The sequence below is a fragment of the Chanodichthys erythropterus genome, chromosome 3 (assembly GCF_024489055.1).
Source record: "Chanodichthys erythropterus isolate Z2021 chromosome 3, ASM2448905v1, whole genome shotgun sequence".
Lineage (NCBI taxonomy): Eukaryota > Metazoa > Chordata > Actinopteri > Cypriniformes > Xenocyprididae > Chanodichthys > Chanodichthys erythropterus.
In genome coordinates, this window is record NC_090223.1 from 50,657,114 (window position 1) to 50,677,745 (window position 20,632).

General features: G+C 37.8%; 1 protein-coding gene and 1 long non-coding RNA gene across 2 annotated transcripts in view; one reads left to right on the top strand and one right to left on the bottom strand.

Moving 5' to 3' along the window:
• Nucleotides 1-20,632, top strand: part of pitpnc1a (phosphatidylinositol transfer protein cytoplasmic 1a) — a 115,327-nt gene that overhangs the window by 26,406 nt on the left and 68,289 nt on the right. The window lies entirely within an intron of this gene.
• On the bottom strand, nucleotides 1,061-11,793 carry LOC137017922 (uncharacterized). The gene is made up of 3 exons (XR_010894655.1): nucleotides 11,387-11,793; nucleotides 8,003-8,164; nucleotides 1,061-1,895 (listed from the first exon to the last, which is right to left on the bottom strand). It is a non-coding gene; the product is annotated as an uncharacterized lncRNA (long non-coding RNA).

Below are 20,632 nucleotides of genomic sequence, written 5' to 3' on the forward strand. Positions count from 1 at the left end.
GAAAGTTTTATTCAAGATATATCTTCAAGATATTTTCGATAAAATCCGATGGCTCAGTGAGGCCTCCATTGCCAGCAAGACAATTAACACTTTCATTGCCCAGAAACTTAATAAAGACATGTTTAAAACGGTTCATGTGACTACAGTGGTTCAACCTTAATGTTATGAAGGGACGAGAATACTTTTTGTGCAAAAAAAAACAAACAAACAACGAATTTATTCAACAATATCTAGTGATGGGCGATTTCAAAACACTGCTTCATGAAGTTTTGATGCTTTACCAATCTTTTGTTTCGAATCAGTGGTTCGGCGCGTGTATCAAACTGCCAAAGTCACTTGATTTCAGTAAACGAGGCTTTGTTACATCATAAGTGTTTAGAAATTTCAGTGGTTCACCACTGGGGGGTGTGACTTTGGAAATGTGATACACGCTCCGAACCACTGATTCGAAACAAAATTAGAAACTCTGGTCCTCTTCGGTAAAAAATGACCGAAAATGTTAAGTTTTGAAATTATTATTATTATTATTATTTTTTTTATTTTTTTTTTTGCTTTATTGGAATGAGAGGAAACTTGGTGACTTTTGTTGCATTAGCTATGTGTACACAAAAAAAAAATCATGGATATGAAAAAAAAAAATGGCCGACGTAGGAAACGAATGGAAAATACGAAAAAATACGAAAACTAAGAGAAACTTTTGGTGGTACAAACTACAATTCAGCCACTGTGCAGAATAAAAGTGCACAGCAATGAAAGGGTGACACTCTAAAATGTCAAGCGTGCAAAATGGACACACCCATCCCCTCCTCCCTCACACGTATATATGAATTAGCGTGACTATAACACAGCAAGTTTTTGCGGTTTTAAAAAAAAAAAAAGGAAGGAAGGGGTCACACTCTAAAACACAGAGAGTACAAAACGGACACACCCACTCAAACACACACATCACACTGTTATACATACACAAATGAAACAGTGTGGCTGTAACAGTTTGGTAAAAATTAAGCCAAAAGACTCAAATAAGAGGTTGAAATCAGACCAGACCCAGATTTAATAAGCTGTTATAAAACATTTGTACAAAACATTTGTACAAAAAAATTGTATTTTAAATACCTTGTCTTGATTTTTAACATGGAATACTGCTTTAATTGAAAAATAATTTGGAAATTTAGATTTTTTTAATTTTTTTTATTATTATTTTCAATTGGAGAAATATAGCTAATACAAATTGTATAAATATTGCATAGTATCATAAAATACCCTCAAAAGTTTAAATAATAATCAAATAATATTATTGAACATAAATATATTGCAATGGTTTTCCTGAAAAACAAAAAAAAAAGTTACATTTCAAGGCTTGGGTCACTTTTGACCATGAAGGAGCCAAGTGTGACCCCTAAACAAAAAAGGACCAGAAGGAAGGTAAATATGCTTTTTTTTTCTTAACCCATTGGCTTAAATGTAATAAATGTTTCAGAAAACAAGTTTGAGTTTGCTTCTTGTATCTTGATTTAGTAATGTTTAGATATTTTTACTTGAAAGCAAGAAAAAAATACTAAGAAAATCATTATTTGCAGTGTAGTCTATTGTAGCATTAAACTACATGGTGAGATGTGCATTATCTCTCACATCAAGAATACCGAAATGAGATTTAAGATAGAGACCTACAAAGACAACAATAACATGATTGTATAGCTTATAATAATGCAATTCCTCATAAAAATAGTCCTTCAACAAATATAATAGCAATAGCATTTCTCATTTCAATCTCATATCTCAGCATGAAACAAATACTGTATGTCACACAAAAGGAATGATCTGTCAAACAGCAGTCCTAGATATCCTGAATCCTTTAGGATGTGATGTTGCACCATATGATGGATTCAGGTGTTAGCCTACAACAACAAAAAAAGTAGAGCTTAAAATATAAAACACTTCATTATTGCAAAATTGTTCTGCTTTAATGTTAAATGTTAAAAGTAAATGTCAACCACCCACGCTCAAGCTCAGTGGTATCCTTCCAAGCCATATCAATTACATATTTTTACATTTTTAAAGACATTCATTCAGTCTGCCCACATATGGAAACTCAGATAATTAACACAGCTCCCTGAAGGAAACCAATTTAAGCTGCTATTCATGTGGATTTCTCTATTTAGCTGAAAACATGTTTTATTTTTGCATTTTCTGAAAGTCTGTAAAGTAAGTGGTGCAAAAACCACCACCACAATGCTAGGCTATTGTAGATGGTTGCCAGTATGTATGGTTGCATATTCTGGTTGTTGCTAGGTGCTTGCTTACTGGGTTAACCGTGCGTTCACACCGCCGCTGGCGAGACTGTCAAAGTGACAAGAAGTCATTAATTTTCAATGTGAGCCGGTGGCGAGAGATCGTCGAGGAGAGTTGAAGTCAGGTCAACTTTATGGTAATAATGAGCTATGACGCGGTTCAGCGGCAACCAATCGGAATGAAGAGGTCCTCGCTTGAGAAGATTCCGATTGGTTGCCAAAACTTGTCATTTACTTTGACCCTTCTGCCGGCGGCAGTTTGAATGCACAGTACAGCGTTGTTGGCAGGGCAGCCAAGGTGAATTTTGATGGTGGTGGTGTGAACGGACACAAAATCAAAACTATTTATTCTCTCCAGCCATTAGTTGATTAGTCAACTAATGGCTTAAATGAACAACTACTAGTCGACTGGAGAAAACTTATTTCACATATTTTCGATCCATATTTGTGTATGACTAACCTGTACTATTTCTTTACAACAAAACGCTTTGCAGGTCTATCGTCGCACACCAATCGTCATTAGTTAGCATGCAGGTTTTATGGCTGTCAGAGAGCCTACTCGGATGAAAACTGCATCAGTGAGCTAGAGTTAGTTCACCCAAAAATGAAAATGATGTCATTAATGACTCACCCTCATGTCGTTCCAAACCCGTAAGACCTCCGTTCATCTTCAGAGCACAGTTTAAGATATTTTAGATTTAGTCCGAGAGCTTTCTGTCCCTTCATTGAAAGTGTATGTACAGTATACTGTCCATGTCCAGAAAGGTAATAAAAACTTAATCAAAGTAGTCCATGTGACATCAGTGGGTTAGTTAGAAGTTTTTGAAGCATCGAAAATGCATTTTGGTCCAAAAATAACAAAAACTACGACTTGATTCAGCATTGTATTCTCTTCCGGGTCTGTTGTCAATCTGGGTTCACGACTCCGCAGTGACGCTGCTGACATGTTATACCGTGCACCCGAGCTTCATTTACAGTCTGAGGGAGACGCACGCTGTGTTCAAGCTATTTTTTAAAATTGTGTGTAAGTGTGCATGTCGCGGATGTCCTAATCGCCAAAAACAACGACGTAAAAGTGCATTACCAACGCCGACAGATGAAAGGATTCAATGGAATCAATTCAATGGAATCAATTCAATGGAATCAATTTAATGGAATCAATTCAATGGAATCAATTTAATGGAATCAATTCAATGGAATCAATTCAATACAAAAGGATTCCAGAAGAGAATACAATGCTGAATAAAGTCGTAGTTTTTGTTATTTTTGGACCAAAATGTATTTTCGATGCTTCAAAAACTTCTAACTAACCCACTGATGTCACATGGACTACTCTGATGATGTTTTTATTACCTTTCTGGACATGGACAGTCTACCGTACAAACACTTTCAATGGAGGGACAGAAAGCTCTTGGACTAAATCTAAAATATCTTAAACTGTGTTCCGAAGATGAACGGAGGTCTTACGGGTTTGGAACGACATGAGGGTGAGTCATTAATGACATAGTTTTCATTTTTGGGTGAACTAACCCTTTAAAGCTCCAAATGCAAATAAAATCAGCGTTGAAACGGTGTTACTCGCCAGTTGCCCAGTAACTTTTTTTAATTTTGACAATGCATGGATGTGAGAATGTTATGTGGCTCAGTGCGATCATCATCAAATCGCAACAGTTGTGATTAGGGCTGGGACAATATATCGATGCATCACAATTTGTGGATTGATTCTGAGATTTTCCGAATGCATCGCGATTCTCTCTTGAATCGATTCTGAGCTTAGTTATTAACAGCAAATGGCGCTCTAGTCTAGTTTTTAAATGCACACTCAAATGCTCATGAAGAAGAGGGCTAAAGAGTGCTCATGCGTTCGGCTGAGTCTGAGAATGTACTTGCACCTCAGAATGCTTTCATGACACAAGATTAATTTCAACAGCCCACTGCAAACACCCTTGTAATTAACTTCAACCTTTTTCAAACTTTATGCATGATTATTTTGTTGAAGGTTCAAGTGGTGTGTGTAAGGAATTGGAAGCTAGCAGAGTACGTCTGTTTCTAAGGCATGCAGTGCCATCTGCTGTTAAAAACTAAGCTCAGAAACGATTCGAAAGAGAATTGCAACGTATTCGGAATATATCAGCTCTGACTTTCAGCAACTAGCATTGACTCATTCAGACTGCAAATTGGAGCAAAAATCTGGGTAAAAGTCGTGTAGTGTCATCCAGCCTTTCCAGAGCATTAGATGTTGGCTTGATATCAGCGGATATAATTAGCCTAATGGTAAAAGTGGTGTTTGCTGAGAAAAAATGATATTATGACTGCTTAATTCATTGGATATGAAATGTAAAGTGGTAAATTAGTTTTGGTGGAGAGCTGAGCTTCATGTATTCAGTGATGCTTCAGTGTCACGCTGTATTTGTGAGGCTCCGGGGAAGATTTGTCACTTAACAACATCTATATTCACATCCACTGCTCAGTAACACCACAAAATGACTCTTCTGATTAGTGTTGAGTGGCTAACACAGCACGCACAAAATTATTCTGTGATTGTTAACAGCCTCAATATGTGTGTGTGTGTGTGTGTGCCTTTTGTGTGCGTAATCAGTGTAAGACAATGGGCTCACTGAAACTTGCACATTAACTAGCATGACATTTACATCAAGATTATTATCTATTATGATAATATATTTAGCTATTATGACAAGGAAAACTACAGTAGCCAACATTTGAAGTGGATCAAAAAAGTTAATCAATGTTGTCCTTAGAACTAAGAAGAAGGTTTTAGGACATCTTTGATGAAAGGTTTTGATCCACTTCAAATGTTGACTACTATATTTTCGGTAAAGTAGAGTAACAATAAAAATGGGATTTTCCCAAAAACCGAAAGTAAACTGTAACTGAAACCGTACAGAATGAATGAAACCTGAATGACTTCTGTTGTTATATTTTCAAACAATGCTGGATATTCTGATTTAGTCCCCCACAAGACTGAATTCTCATTATCACTGTATTCTAATAAAAGGAACCACTCCTTTAGTCAGAAAGGAGGTGTTTGATCAATATGTAAAACAACCAACCACAGTTTGCTTTTTGTATTTGACATTTGGGGGTGGGTAAGTCTGAAATAGATGGCGCCACTGTTATAAACCAGCATACAGAAAATAATGGTGCAGCTGTCATTTTTCAGCTGTATATATTTAAAGATTCTATGCCATGCGCAAGAGATTCTATACCATTCCAAATGTTGCCAATGTGGTGTGTGTGTCATATAGACTGTAAACAAAAATGGACGATGCATCTCCACTTCCTTCCAGTGTATAAAAATGAAGCCAAAATATCTCAGTAACTGTTGTTCCCGATTATGTCATTCAGAGTCTGCGCAGTAGTGATCCTGAGTTGGATCCATGGTATCAAGGTCCTGCGCACACACTCCCGCAGACTCAATTGCAAGCTGTCAATCATGATGTTAAACCTGTTTTCATAGTCTTAAAGGCACAATATGTACATTTCGCTGCTAGAGGTTGCTTATTCAAAACAAAGGCGTAGCTTTATGATGCCTTGATTTCGCGGAATCATGGAATGTATTGTCTACAGCCAGTGGAAAAGAATCTGACAGGACTCGGGCAGAAATCATATTCATGGATGAGCTAAAGATTTATTAGCATTACTTTAGTATGAAGCAGGGTGGGGCTGAAAGTTGTTGGAACGGAATGAGGCCGCTGGAGCGATTTGCTAATGAGAGACGAGCCCGACACACGGCTTGAGAGCAGCGGAGCTTTTATTATGCTGCAGACAAGCGCTTCTGTTTCTTCCAGTCATCATATTAGATACAGTTTGAGTTGAAAGTTATCATACTTTATAATCATTCACTCAGCGGCTGCTATGAGACACTTGTTGCACACTGCAGTAAGCTACATCGATATTGGAGAAGAAAACGGTGCCCTAGAATTAAAAATTGAATTTATCTTGGCATAGTTGAATAACAAGAGTTCAGTACATGGAAAAGACATACAGTGAGTCTCAAACACCATTGTTTCCTCCTTCTTATATAAATCTCATTTGTTTAAAAGACCTCTGAAGAACAGGCGAATCTCAACATAACACCGACTGTTACGTAACAGTCGGGATCATTAATATGTACGCCCCCAATATTTGCATATGCCAGCCCATGTTCAAGCATTAGACAAGGGCAGGCAGTATTAACGTCTGGATCTGTGCACAACTGAATCATCAGACTAGGTAAGCAAGCAAGGAAAACTGCGAAAAATGGCAGATGGAGTAATAATAACTGACATGATCCATGATATCATGATATTTTTAGTGATTTGTAAATTGTCTTTCTAAATGTTTTGTTAGCATGTTGCTAATGTACTGTTAAATGTGGTTAAAGTTACCATCGTTTCTTACTGTATTCACGGAGGCAAGAGCCGTCACTATTTTCATTTTTAATCACTTGCAGTCTGTATAATTCATAAACACAACTCCATTCTTTATAAATCTCTCCAACAGTGTTTAATGTTAGCTTTAGCCACGGAGCACCATCCAACTCATTCAGAATCAAATGTAAACATCCAAATAAAAACTATACTTGCGCGATGCTGCTTGACGAACACTTTGTAAAGATCCATTTTGAGGGATATTAGCTGTGTAAACTTTGTTTATGCACTGTTTAAGGCAAACGCAAGCTCCGGGGGAGAGGAACACGAGATTTAAAGGGGCTGCAGCCTGAATCGGCGCATATTTAATGATGCCCCAAAATAGGCAATTAAAAAAATGAATAAAAAAAATCTATGGGGTATTTTGAGCTGAAACTACACAGACACATTCAGGGGACACCTTAGACTTATATTACATCTTGTAAAAAGACGTTCTACGGGCACCTTTAAACAATAAGACTTACTGTGTTGAGCTTTATGACAATGATTAGTTTTCTGTCGATGAATGTAACCCAAAAGTTGCTCACCTGTCTAATAAAACGCTTAATATATTAAAGCGTCTTTGGTGTTTCCATGGTTTCTACAAAATAAATCGAGGGTAACGCGGCTATGATGTAATTGATAGGCTATGCACGGATAAGGTCCATGTCCTGGTTAAAATTGCTTATTTCTCTGGATTTAAACATTCTTGGAAAGATTGTTCTAGTGGTTTTTGGATATTTTAATTTAAAAATCTTACATATTGTGCCTTTAAATAACTAACACCAAACTTATTGGAAAAAGGAACACTTGAACATACGTCTGGGTGATAAGAACTATCTTTAATGACAGAAACCCTCTTTGGAAAAAAAAAAAAAAAAAAAAAAAATTCACATCCTATTTGATTACATGGAGATGGCGGGGCTTATGACCTATACTGCAGCTATCAAAATACTTTGGCTTCTAGAAGCAGGAAGTTTAAATCTTTTTACTAATCTCGTTCAGCAAAATGAACAAATCTTTTTTCAAGTCAATTTGTTCATTTCAGCAGAGTGTAATTAAAATGTTACATGTTAAATTTCTCCAAGACATACTACTTGCGTAAATGTCAGTCATATTTGGAATAAAAAATAAACTATAGGCTAATGCAGCCATGAATGCCAAATTATGAGTAAGAAATGATTAATTGCTTGGCAGTGTCTTCAGGCTATGCAGTCTGTTAGTTCACCTCACCTCCAGATCCGAGTCGTTCTTTCTTTTGTCACCTCACATTTATCACGTGTGTTCCCCAGAAAGATTAGATACCTCTTGTGTCTTCGGGTTTGAGTCGTTAGTTCCGTCAGTGTCTGAGCTGGGCCGTGACAGTCCCATATGCAATGCAGTACAGGAAACATAAATGATTAGTTCGCCTCTTGAGTCTTCGGGATGGGTTCGAGTCATTTGTTCATCACGTCACATCCCCATAGGCTGAATGCAGAAACAGGAATGATTAGTCTTCGGGGCTTCACGTGACTGCTTCCCAGCTCATTGTCTCGCAACAAACATTTTTCCAGAAATTTACCGGAAACTTTCCATGGGAACTTAACCTAGAGAATTTTGGAAATATTCCAATTTGGAAACTTAACAGGAATTTATGGGAATTAATTGGAAATTTTGGGAAATTTATACAGATTTATAATATTTATATAAAATGTATTCTATAAAAACAAATATAAACATTTTGTTTGGTCATAACATAAAATAACAGTTATTTATTTTTCGCATTTAATTAATTTTAATTTAGTAAATATGCAAATTAAATATTTTTATTGCAGCAATTATGTTATTTATTTCAGTGTCACATGATCCTTCAGAAATCAGTCTAATTTTGCTGATTTGTTATTATTGTTGGAAACAGTTGTTTTAGCATGTTAGAATGATTTCTGAAGGGTCATGTGACACCTGAAGGATGGAGAAATGATACTGAAAATTCAGCTTTGATCACAGAAATAAATTATTTTTTTATGTATATCAATTATTATACCATTATTTTAAATTGTAGTTATGTTTCACAAAATTACATTTTTTTTTCTGTATTTTTGATCAAATGTAAATGTTATGGACTGGGGGAAGCACAGTGCTTGCAGAGGGTGTGGCCTCAATAGCCCTGCAGTAAGTAGTGTGCCGTGTGAGGAATGTGAATGGTAAAAAATTAAACTAAAATTGCATTAAATGTGCAAAATTATGCTGCAAGATGTTTTTTTTCAACTACATTTAAGTACCCTGTTATAGGCTAATCTGCAATTTTGCAAATTCCCTGTTTATTCCCATTAATTCCCGTTAATTCCCATTAATTGACCCTTCGCAAAGACCCGCCCCTCTTAGTTACTGTTGCTTTGTCCGACAAGATATGACGCTGTCACAACACACGCAGTGAAAAATACATTGTGGAAGAAAGAGTACACTGACAACACGTCGACGGACAAGACAAAGCAGGTTACTTATGATATTAAACAAAGTCCCAGCTTTCAAACTGTGTAGTTTTTTAAGAAATTCAAACAATAAAAAACATTTTGTGGCTCTTTAATGTGTTGTGACAGATCGCTGTATCGCCTCAGCTCAAGCGGCTTGTGAACCGATCATCTCTTCCTACTAGTTCATTTGTAGCATCAAATAAACATGAATGAACATGAGAAAGACTGTTGTTTCAAACGCGGAAAGAAGTCAGTACACACAATTTTTCAAGTTTAACTCCACCAAGGTTATTCTTCTAACCCCTGACTGCTTTGTCGGACAAAATGGTGGATGCGGCGTTCTGATTGGTTAGATCACTTGTCAATCAAACTCCCGGTGAAGGGCCAATTCCCGTTAATTCCCATTTATTCCTATTAATTCCAATTTATTCCTGTTAATTCCCATGGAAAGTTTCCTAATTATGTTAGAGAAGACATAAAAATAACACTGAAGTAAAAACATTAATAACTAAAAAACTACAACTTACCTAAACAACCTAAACAAGCTGAAATTAAAAAGAAAAAATGCAAAATTGATAGTGGAAACCATAATAAACTACAATTTATATAGGGTTATAAAATGGTTAGTTCATGTCCTTGATTCTGATTATTCACGATAAAACACGACTATGACCGCTTCACCCAACGGTTCTGTGCATCACTACACAACACCCTTAGCAACATAAACTGTTTGTTCTCATTGATATTGTTCATTTAATCTTACTGTATGTAGAAGAGTATTGTGAGAAAAAGATCGAGTGAGCGAATTTATTACCTGCATTCAGATTTAGCATTTCCCTTCAGGTCAGTCCTATGTTCATAATAAAAAAGCTGTTTAAATGTCTGATGTGTTATCTTGTCCTTTTAACAGTTAAGGGGTTTTCCCGTGACTGACAGCACTAGTCAAAGCATTTGTCAGTTGCGTCTTGTTCAGTGTTCACAACAATTCAGTCTTTTCAATGTAAAAGTCTTCTCTACTGACTGACACACTCATAAAGACAGTCTTTGCTGCCATCTAATGGACTAATAATGTAACTTCTGTTGCTGTTCACGGTCAGGGACTATTTTTTCTGGTTAAAGTCTTTTAGTGAAAGTTTACTTCATGAAAGTTGCATTGATACATCTTTCTGTCTTTTAATATTTGTATTGTGTGGCAACAGTTTTATTTACGTTGTGCCTAACAACGCCCTTCAGCCCTGACTTATTCACGATACAGCACAGCCTCTTGTACCTTATAGCTTACATAATAATCATTTTGGTACTTTTATTTAGCATATCAATCATATTTATATACGTTATATTTATGTATATGTATATCCAGTATTTTTGAGAACACTTCTGTCAAATAATTGCAGTAATGTGGACAGTGATGAATGGGCATATTATTATTAACTTGAAGTACATTTAACAAGAGCCAATAAATTTTCTATGTGAACATTCTTCTAAATTGACAGAGAGATTTGTTCTGTAAGCACTGTGACCAGATGAAGGTTGTCACAAAAAGAAATTGGGTCAAAGCAGAACAAAAATAGCTAATCCAAATATTTCATACAGTCACACGCTGATAATGCCCCATTAGAGGAATGAAAATGACCCTTACGGCTTACGGGCCTCTCTTAGTGACGTGTGCTGTGGGTCCATGGCTTAAGTTAGATCAGATCAATTGAGAAGCGGAGAACACTTTTGTGGCTGCTGTTACACCAGTAATGGATTTGCTCCAGGAAGCTTACCGATTAGCAGTAGAAGAGTGTAATGAATTCAGAACCAGTTTAGCAGTAAATAGTGGAGAATACTTTAGGCTTCAGGCTGCACACATACAGTATGCGTGTACTATGATGACAATTTTTATATTGTCCGCATCAATCTTTACTGATGACAATATTTATGCCCCTAAAATCCCTAGCGTACACTCAAAAAGCGAAGTATACGTTGGGCTTATGTCATGTGGCTGTACTTTTGTTGTTGCCTGGCTATACTATGTTTATTCAAACTGAGAGATGAGTCAAAATTATTGTCTGTGGTAATCTGCATAATGCCAAACATACTGTCAATAGAGCTTAACTTGTATTTAACCCCAAACATTCCTTGTAAAGACCATGTTCCCAGCATTCGCATGAAAATAGGTCGCTAAAGTGATTGTAATATAACAGTGACGCATCATTCCCATACGATTCCTTTGCCATCCGCAGTTCCTCACCTGTCTCTGGGTTTTCCAGACATAGTTTCCATCAGGAGCAAGCGGCTTCCATTGTTTTGCTATATTGAGCTGGAATGTGTAACGGCTGCGTGGAACTAAGGGTGACATGAAGAAATGACGCAGTCCGTTCACCTCTCACTCTCGCCGGGAATCCGAGAACACGTCGGAAACAAAATGGGAATGATGCTGGTTATGGCGACCCAGAGCTATATATACTGTCCTTCTGGCTTCCTGACCCGCATGCCAATCTGTCACAGTTTGCGGTTGCTAGGTTGTTAAATATATAGATAGGTTAACAGTGCTATTCAGAATAAAAACACATGCTCCTGTGTGTGTGTGTGTGTATCAGCTGTAATCTTTTCTAATGCAGCTCAGATCATTATAGCATCAGCTTTTCACCACATCACTACCCCACAGCTCTTTCATCTCTCTGTCACTCATCGTCACGCTCGGAGATTTTCTCGACTGGCCTGGTCGGATTATTTTTACTGTATGGAGGAAACCGGACATGTTGACAGAGAAATCCTTTGCTCTGAACCAGGGATCAATATAAATAGCTTCTCCCTCAGGAGCCTGTCATAAACACAGAGCCTTAAAGATTTACTTAAAGACAACTAGGACACCGTTGTTTTTATTAGTTGAGTCAATCAATTGCCAATTATAATATTGAAACTTCATAAATATGAATATCTTAAATTATACTTTATATGCTACTATCATGACTTTATATCTCACAGTGTGATTATATCTCACAGTTGCAACTCATTTTCTCATAATTACAACTTCAAATCTTATGTGACATTATGGGCCAGATTTACTAACAGCTTGCACCACTGCAAACCCTCTTTTGATGTAAAAAACTACTGTCAGGATTTACTAAAAACAATTAGTGCTGAAAGGTGCAGACAGTGTTATTTTTGCGGCTGACCTTATTGCAGTGCTTCCCACAGGTTTGAAATATACTTGCGGTGGTAGCCGGGCGAAAAATCCTCCTATTACCCACGGCACAAAAATGGTCTACTCGACGGCGATTCATATCGATATTGAACGCGATATTGCGTGGCTTATCAGTGAACTACGGCTCTGTCTATTAAATGCCGCTTCATTTGAAAGCAGGTGATGGCGATTTAGCGGTAATCAGGGAACCGGCTTTACTGACGAAATGCGCGTGACAAAAGCATTCGATACATCGCCCAGCCCTACAAGCCAGCAAAGATTGCAGTTCAGTCTCCATGTTATTGTTTATACGGTTGCCAAGGATATGCAGAGTGAACGTGGGTAGCCACACCATCGTTTTCCGTTTTGGTCTCCATTTGGTTTGTTAAAGGCCGTAACACACCAAGCCGACGCCGACGAACTAGTGGTGACGAAAGCAGACTGTGGGGTTGGCTCACATTGGCAGTGTCTGTGTCCAAAGATGGCCTGACACACCAAACCAATGCTAGACAGCCGACGGCCAAGTAGCACGTCCGTTCTGCGCCTGCGTGAGATGAAATGCCTTTCCGAACCAGCAGGTGGCAGTAGCTGAACAGTCAATCAGAATGATCAGATGGCCTGACGGACCGACGAGCTCCGATGCCAATTCAACATTTCGAATCGGGTCGGCTTGGTGTGTTCCTGCCTTAATACTGAAACGCAACCTTGGCGTTTTCAAACTAAAATGGGGTCTGTAGCTTTTTCGAAAGTCTCCATTTTCGAGGTTCGAAAACGCCAGTGTAGTGTAAATGACAGGCGTAACTGTAGCAAAATGTATGCGTTTTAAAAATGAAAACGAACTGGTGTAAATGGGGCCTGCCTGAGTGTAAATGGAATATATCGCTATTTTCACTTAGTTTAAATAGCATCTACAGCTATTTGTGCTTAGTGTAAATAGCATCTGTTGTTAAGAAAATGTGCTATTTGCACTTAGTGCAAATATCTGCTGCCGATCTGATAAGTGATGAGAAAAGGGCAAAGAGCAAGTGCATCAAAAGGCGGATTCGAACTCAAGCTGAACGGGTCAAAAGCTACTTTTACACGCCATACTGCCTATGGCCTACACTGCAGATGTTGAGTGGCCTGTATCTTTTTTTAATCTTGTGGCTATTCTCACTTAGTACAAATAGACACTCTGTTAAATCTTACAGTGTGACTTTCTATCTCACAATTCCAACTCAGTTCCTCATAACTGCAACTTAATATTACAATGTCACATTATATCTCACATGATGTTGTTTCTCACAATTGCAACATAATTACAATGTTAATTTTTGACAAAATGTCGCACAGGGATTATGAAATTAATCAATTTACTAAAACGAAGTTTCCCAACACAACACTAAACTACTAAGCAGCGTTGCTACTTTTAATTCCAACACTGTATCAGTATGCTATCAGCCAGAACACTATGCTCTCTGCGTCGACTCTTTATCAAAACACAAATCAGTTGACTGTTAATTTGACAGCAAGATTACTAAAACGATGCCGCAAACATTTTAATTTGTGAATGCCAACATCACCACAAGCTCTTTAAAGACTGCAGCACTGCAATTCACCCTCATCAGGAAACTCCATTGGCCATGAAAGTTCATCAGGCACGGCTTATTAACTCACAGAGGCAGGGGTTTATGGGAGGAAAAGGGGCTAAAACAAGACTCTGTAGACCAGGGTTTTAATTTGGGATCTTTCTCTCTCTCACACACAGTATGTTTTTCACTCTTTCATGATTTATTCAGAGAGAACAACCCCTGTTGAGTCTCTAGTGGCCATTTCTCCATCACTGAAGGAGTGCAGAGCCATACGGATGCAAGAAGGGGCAGGAAAAATTGGGTGCGTGACTGTGGAATGATACTGAGTGATAACTGTGTTTGGCATTGCAGACCTAAAGGAAATGAGCAGATGACGCTGTAATGGATGTGATTGCGTCGCTGAGTGTCTCACATTTCAGCTCAAGTCATCCCTATAAACACCTTTATTTAAGCACAGTGACATTTCCCAGCAGGCACCAGTCCACATTTAGCACATGCATATAGTGTCGGCAGGGCTCTGAGCTGATGGGGGTGAGGGGTGATGCATGAGCTCGTGCTGTGGGTCATGGGTCGTGTGTAAATGGAGGTTTGGTATGCCTGCTCATTTTAAGACTACCAGGGGTGAGGAAAAATTGTTTTACTGATGCATTCTTTTGCAAACAATTTTGAATTGATCCACAAAAATTATTGTCATTTTAATTTTCACTTTATATGCCACAATTATGACCTTATACAGTATCTAACAGAAGTGAGTACACCCCTCACATTTTTGTAAATATTTTATTATATCTTTTCATGTGACAACACTGAAGAAATGACACTTTGCTACAATGTAAAGTAGTGAGTGTACAGCTTGTATAACAAATTTGCTGTCCCCTTAAAATAACTCAACACACAGCCATTAATATCTAAACCTCTGGCCACAAAAGTGAGTACACCCCTAAGTGAAAATGTCCAAATTGGGCCCAAAGTGTCAATATTTTGTGTGGCCACCATTATTTTCCAGCACCATCTGAACCAAATAAGGTTATCTTGGTCTCATCAGACCACAGGACATGGTTCCAGTAATCCATGGCCTTAGTCTGCTTGTCTTCAGCAAACTGTTTGTGGGCTTTCCTGTGCATCATCTTTAGAAGAGGCTTCCTTCTGGGACGACAACCATGCAGACCAATTTGATGCAGTGTGCGGCATATGGTCTGAGCACTGACAGGCTTACCCCCCACCCCTTCAACTTCTGCAGCAATGCTGGCAGCACTCATACGTCTATTTCCCAAACACAACCTCTGGATATGACGCTGAGCATGTGCACTCAACTTCTTTGGTCAACCTTGGTGAAGCCTGATCTGAGTGGAACCTGTCCTGTAAAACCGCTGTATGGTCTTGGCCACCGTGCTGCAGCTCAGTTTCAGGGTCTTGGCAATCTTCTTATAGCCTATGCCATCTTTATGTAGAGCAACATTTTTTTTCAGATCCTCAGAGAGTTCTTTGCCATGAGGTGCCATGTTGAACTTCTAGTGACCAGTATGAGAGAGTGAGAGCGATAACACCAAATTTAACACACCTGACTCCTATTCACACCTGAGACCTTGTAACACTAACAAGTCACATGACACCGGCGAGAGAAAATGGCTAATTGGGCCCAGTTTGGACATTTTCACTTAGGGGTGTACTCACTTTTGTGGCCAGCGGTTTAGAAATTAATGGAGTTATTTTGAGGGGACAGCGAATTTACGCTGTTATACAAGCTGTACACTCACTACTTTACATTGTAGCAAAATGTCAGTTCTTCAGTGTTGTCACATGAAAAGATAGAATAAAATATTTACAAAAATGTGAGGGGTGTACTCACTTCTGTGAGATACTGTATAGCACAATTGCAGTTGCAATTCAAGTTTCTCACAATTGTAAATTCATCAGTCTTAAAATTCAATCTTAAAATGTGATGTTATATTTCACGTGAAGTTGTTTCTCATAGTTGCAACATGATTAGCTGCTGTTGAACTGGTTTAGCTGCTCTGGCATATTTGGGAGGTAATTGAATATACATTCAGCACAAAAAAAAAAAAAACACTCATTCATTCACTCCAGGGGTTTCTATCAAAGAGCTCTCATCCACCCACACTGACCTTTCATAGTCACACATTCTGCTGTTTATCTGTCCTGTCTTTCTGTCTCGGTTTCTCTCATCCATTTAATGAGCCACTTTTGAATCAAATTAGCCTCTCAAAGCAGGTCTATACCCCATGTACAACTAATGGACTGAATTGCATGATATATGGGTGTCAGGATTGTGTCACACATGTTGCACACATGAGTTTGCTCAATGTGGAGAGGAGAGAGTTATGTGGAGACTACATTAGGGCGCATTCAGTTATTTTACCCCTGCTGAAGTCAGAGTATTCTGAGGGCTTTTTCTAAGCAGGGGTTGTGTAATTCAGTGTAATGCAGTACATTAGGTATCTCTCCCCCACAGACCCCCCACTTATAAGCATGGCTCAGTTCACTGAGCTGGGTGATTGAATAAGGTTATGAAACGTGGAAAATGGATGTCGTTTAAGGGTAATCCCATCCTCAGAATCTCTCATTGCGTAAATTTGGGCTAACGGGAATATGAGATTCAAATGTGAAGCGAATCCACTCTTGTTGGTTTGTGTTTGATTTTAATTATGTCTCTTGAAAACTTGTGGAAATAGTGCTTCATAATATGTTGTCTTCAAGGCTTTGTGAAGAGTAAGATTGTAATCTTGCAGAGCCTGATGTTTGACAATCGACATAAATTATGGTCCACTTTGAGCTTATTCTTGCCAAGAACCACCCACACAAAAAGGAAGACGCTGTCTGACCAACATGTAAAACATCTGTTATATACACATATAAGCACTGATCATTAAATATAGTACTTGCTTGACGTGCAAGAATGAAGCTCGCTGGTTCTTGCAGAAGCTGAAATGTGCAGTGTAACACATGAGAATGAACTTCATTGGTTCTTGTGGAAGCTTAAACATGCTGCGTAACACACGATAATGAACCTCGTTGGTTCTTGATGAAGCTCAAATGTGCTGCGTAACACACGAAAGGAACTTCATTGGTTCTTGCAGAAGCTGAAATGTGCTGCATAACACACGAGAATGAACTTCATTGGTTCTTGTGGAAGCTTAAACATGCTGCGTAACACACAAGAATGAACCTCGTTGGTTCTTGATGAAGCTCAAACGTGCTGCGTAACACACGAGAATGAACCTCATTGGTTCTTGATGAAGCTCAAACGTGCTGCGTAACACACGAGAATGAACCTCATTGGTTCTTGATGAAGCTCAAACGTGCTGCGTAACACGAATGAACCTCATTGGTTCTTGCTGAAGCTCAAATGTGCTGCTTAACACACGAGAATGAACCTCATTGGTTCTTGATGAAGCTCAAACGTGCTGCTTAACACACGAGAATGAACCTCATTGGTTCTTGATGAAGCTCAAACGTGCTGCGTAACACACAAGAATGAACCTCATTGGTTCTTGATGAAGCTTAAACGTGCTGCGTAACACGAATGAACCTCATTGGTTCTTGCTGAAGCTCAAATGTGCTGCCTAACACACAAGAATGAACCTCATTGGTTCTTGCTGAAGCTCAAACGTGCTGCGTAACATGAGAATGAACCTCATTGGTTCTTGCTGAAGCTCAAATGTGCTGCATAACACACAAGAATGAACCTCATTGGTTCTTGCTGAAGCTCAAACGTGCTGCGTAACACATGAGAATGAATTGAGGTTCATTCTCATGTTACGTTTTTTGTGGAAGCTCAAAAATGCAGTGGAACATGAGGATGAACGATTGTGTCTCTTCAGAAAATTTGTACTAAACCTCTCAACTGATATGGATTAGTTTTACAATATCTTTATGAACTTTTTGAAGTGACAAAATGGTATTTGCATGGACTGTCAATGGAGGAATCTTTCCTATTTCATTTGAAATATCTTTGTTTCGAAGATAAAAATGGGTTTTGAATGACATGAGGGTGAGTAATTAAAGATAGAATTTTCATTTTTGGGTTAACTAACCCTTTAAGTGCACACCCCATCTAAAATTCGTAATACTGCAATGTGAAAAAAAAAAGTCTTATTCATATTACTATAATGTGAAAAATCATTAATAGTCCAAAAAACAGGTTTCATATATTTAGGGGTAAACCTTTGAAAGAAGAAAAGAAATGTAGCAGGGACGTTTCCTTTCGAGGAGCCAAGGGAGGCATTGTTTCCTCAAAAAAACTGGATGAGAAAATAATCAATATTACAAAAATCAAACAATGCAAATATTACAAAATTTGACATTTTAAGAAGTTACTTATTTTTCAAAAAGGAACGATGCCCAACAGCGACACCCACAGGTAAAGTTACAGCGGGGAGTCCGAGTCTCTTGTGCCTCCCTTGATCACATAGAGTTGAAGCAGAACCCCTAAAGCGTTTGGTGGGTTTAGTGGGGGTAACTGAGAATGAATGGGGGAAAGTCAAGTGAGAGGAGGCAGTGCCTCCATCGCACTATGATTGGATCTTATCGGTTATTATTAGTTTGTGTGATAAATCCACGTTCTCACAACAATGGCGTTAATGGGAAGACTAATTAAAAAGTAAACAACTCATTACCACATTATTTCATGTCAAAATCAAACTTGACATAGCAGAAAACATGACTGCGAGGTTTTTAGAGCACAATCAGCTTGGGGAAATTAAAGGAACACTCCACTTTTTTGAAAATAGGCTAATTTTCCAACTCCCCTAGAGTTAAACAGTTGAGTTTTACCGTTTTCAAATCCATTCAGCCAATCTCCGGGTCTGGCGGTACCACTTTTAGCATAGCTTAACATAGTTCATTGAATCTGATTAGACCGTTAGCATTGCGCTTAAAAATGACCAAAGAGTTTTGATATTTTTCCTATTTAAAACTTGATTCTTCTGTAGTTAAATCGTGTACTAAGACCGGCGGAAAATGAAAAGTTGTGATTTTCTAGGCTGATATGGCTAGGAACTATACTCTCATTCAGGCGTAATAATCAAGGAACTTTGCTGCCGTATCATGGCTGCAGCAGTGCAATGATATTACGCAGCGTCCTAGCCATATCAGCCTAGAAAATCACAACTTTTCATTTTCCGCCGGTCTTAGTACACGATGTAACTACAGAAGAGTCAAGTTTTAAATAGGAAAAATATCAAAACTATTTGGTCATTTTTAAGCGCGATGCTAACGGTCTAATCAGATTCAATGAACTATGCTAAGCTATGCTAAAAGTGGTACCGCCAGAACCGGAGATCGGCTGAATGGATTCGAAAACGGTAAAACTCTACTGTTTAACTCTAGGGGAGTTGGAAAATGAGCCTATTTAAAAAAAAAGTGGAGTGTTCCTTTAAAGGCACATCCTTGTGTCTGTGACCAGTGTGTACAAGCTTGATGACTGCTGATAATAAATTTGACTATTAAAAGAAAAGCTGAACATTTAGTTTACAAATAATATATTTATTGTTTAAATTGTTACTGCCTTTTGGTTAATCTATTATTTGGGAATAAATGTAAAAATGCATAAAAACAATAACTTGATGAAATTTACACTTGGTTTTAATAAATAGAACATTACATAGTGTAAAAATTCAAATTATAATTGTATTTGGTCTCTCTTTATGTAATGTTTATTTAACCAGGAAAATTGTGTAACAGAGACATAACTTTACATTTGATATATAAAAAAAACCTTTGCCTCCTCATTTTAAAACACCATCGCACATGACTGAAATGTAGTGCATCTTAAAGAGTGCCTAATTCACATCATATCTGAGCTCTTCTCTCAGGAATAACATGCGCTGGTGGTGGCTATAAATCTCTCTATCTCTGAACCCTATTAAAGGTGTGAGAGTGTAGGACCCTCCTAAGTGCTCCTGACTGTGAGAGTCCAGAGGGAGAGCAGCAGTGATGAGCACCTTCACTGCCTGCCTTTCACAGCTGATAGAGAACAACAATCCTGGGAGATGTGAGAAACAATAATGCCTCAGACACCGAGAATAACCAGCTACAGTCTTTTGTCTTCTGGTGTTTCGTGTCTGAACGCTGTTGTTTCTTCTGAGAGACTGATTTATTCTATTTGTTTATATTCTGCTTTATACCTTTGATCTTTTTAGGGCTCAACAGTAAGAACTTTATTTCAAACCAGTTTTCTTTACTTTTTTTTTTTTTTACTACAAATTTTTTAGGTTTTTCCATTTGTAATAAATAGCTGGACTTTAGGCAGCTATAATGTAACTCCATTGTACCTATTATTTTATGATTTGTTTGCTTTCAAATCATTCCCGCACTTTTGAGAAACCTCATCTAAAGTTTTAAATCATTAAACATTGATGAGATTAAATTTCTGAAGGATCATGTGACTCTGAAGAAGAAGTAATGATGCTGAAAATTCAGCTTTACCAACACAGGAATAAATTACATTTTAACATATATTACAATAGAAAACCGTTTTAACCATTTTAAATGTCAATGTTTTTCTCAATTTACTGTATTTTTAATCAAATAAATGCAGCCTTGTTGAGCATAAGAAACTTCTTTCAAAAACATTAAAAGTCTTACAACCCCAAGTAGCATATTTTCAGAGCTACAAAACTTTATATTTAATGGCAGATTTAAAGGATTAGTTCACTTTCAAACTAACCCTAATTTACTCACCCCCATGTCATCCAAGATGTTTATGTCTTTCTTTCTT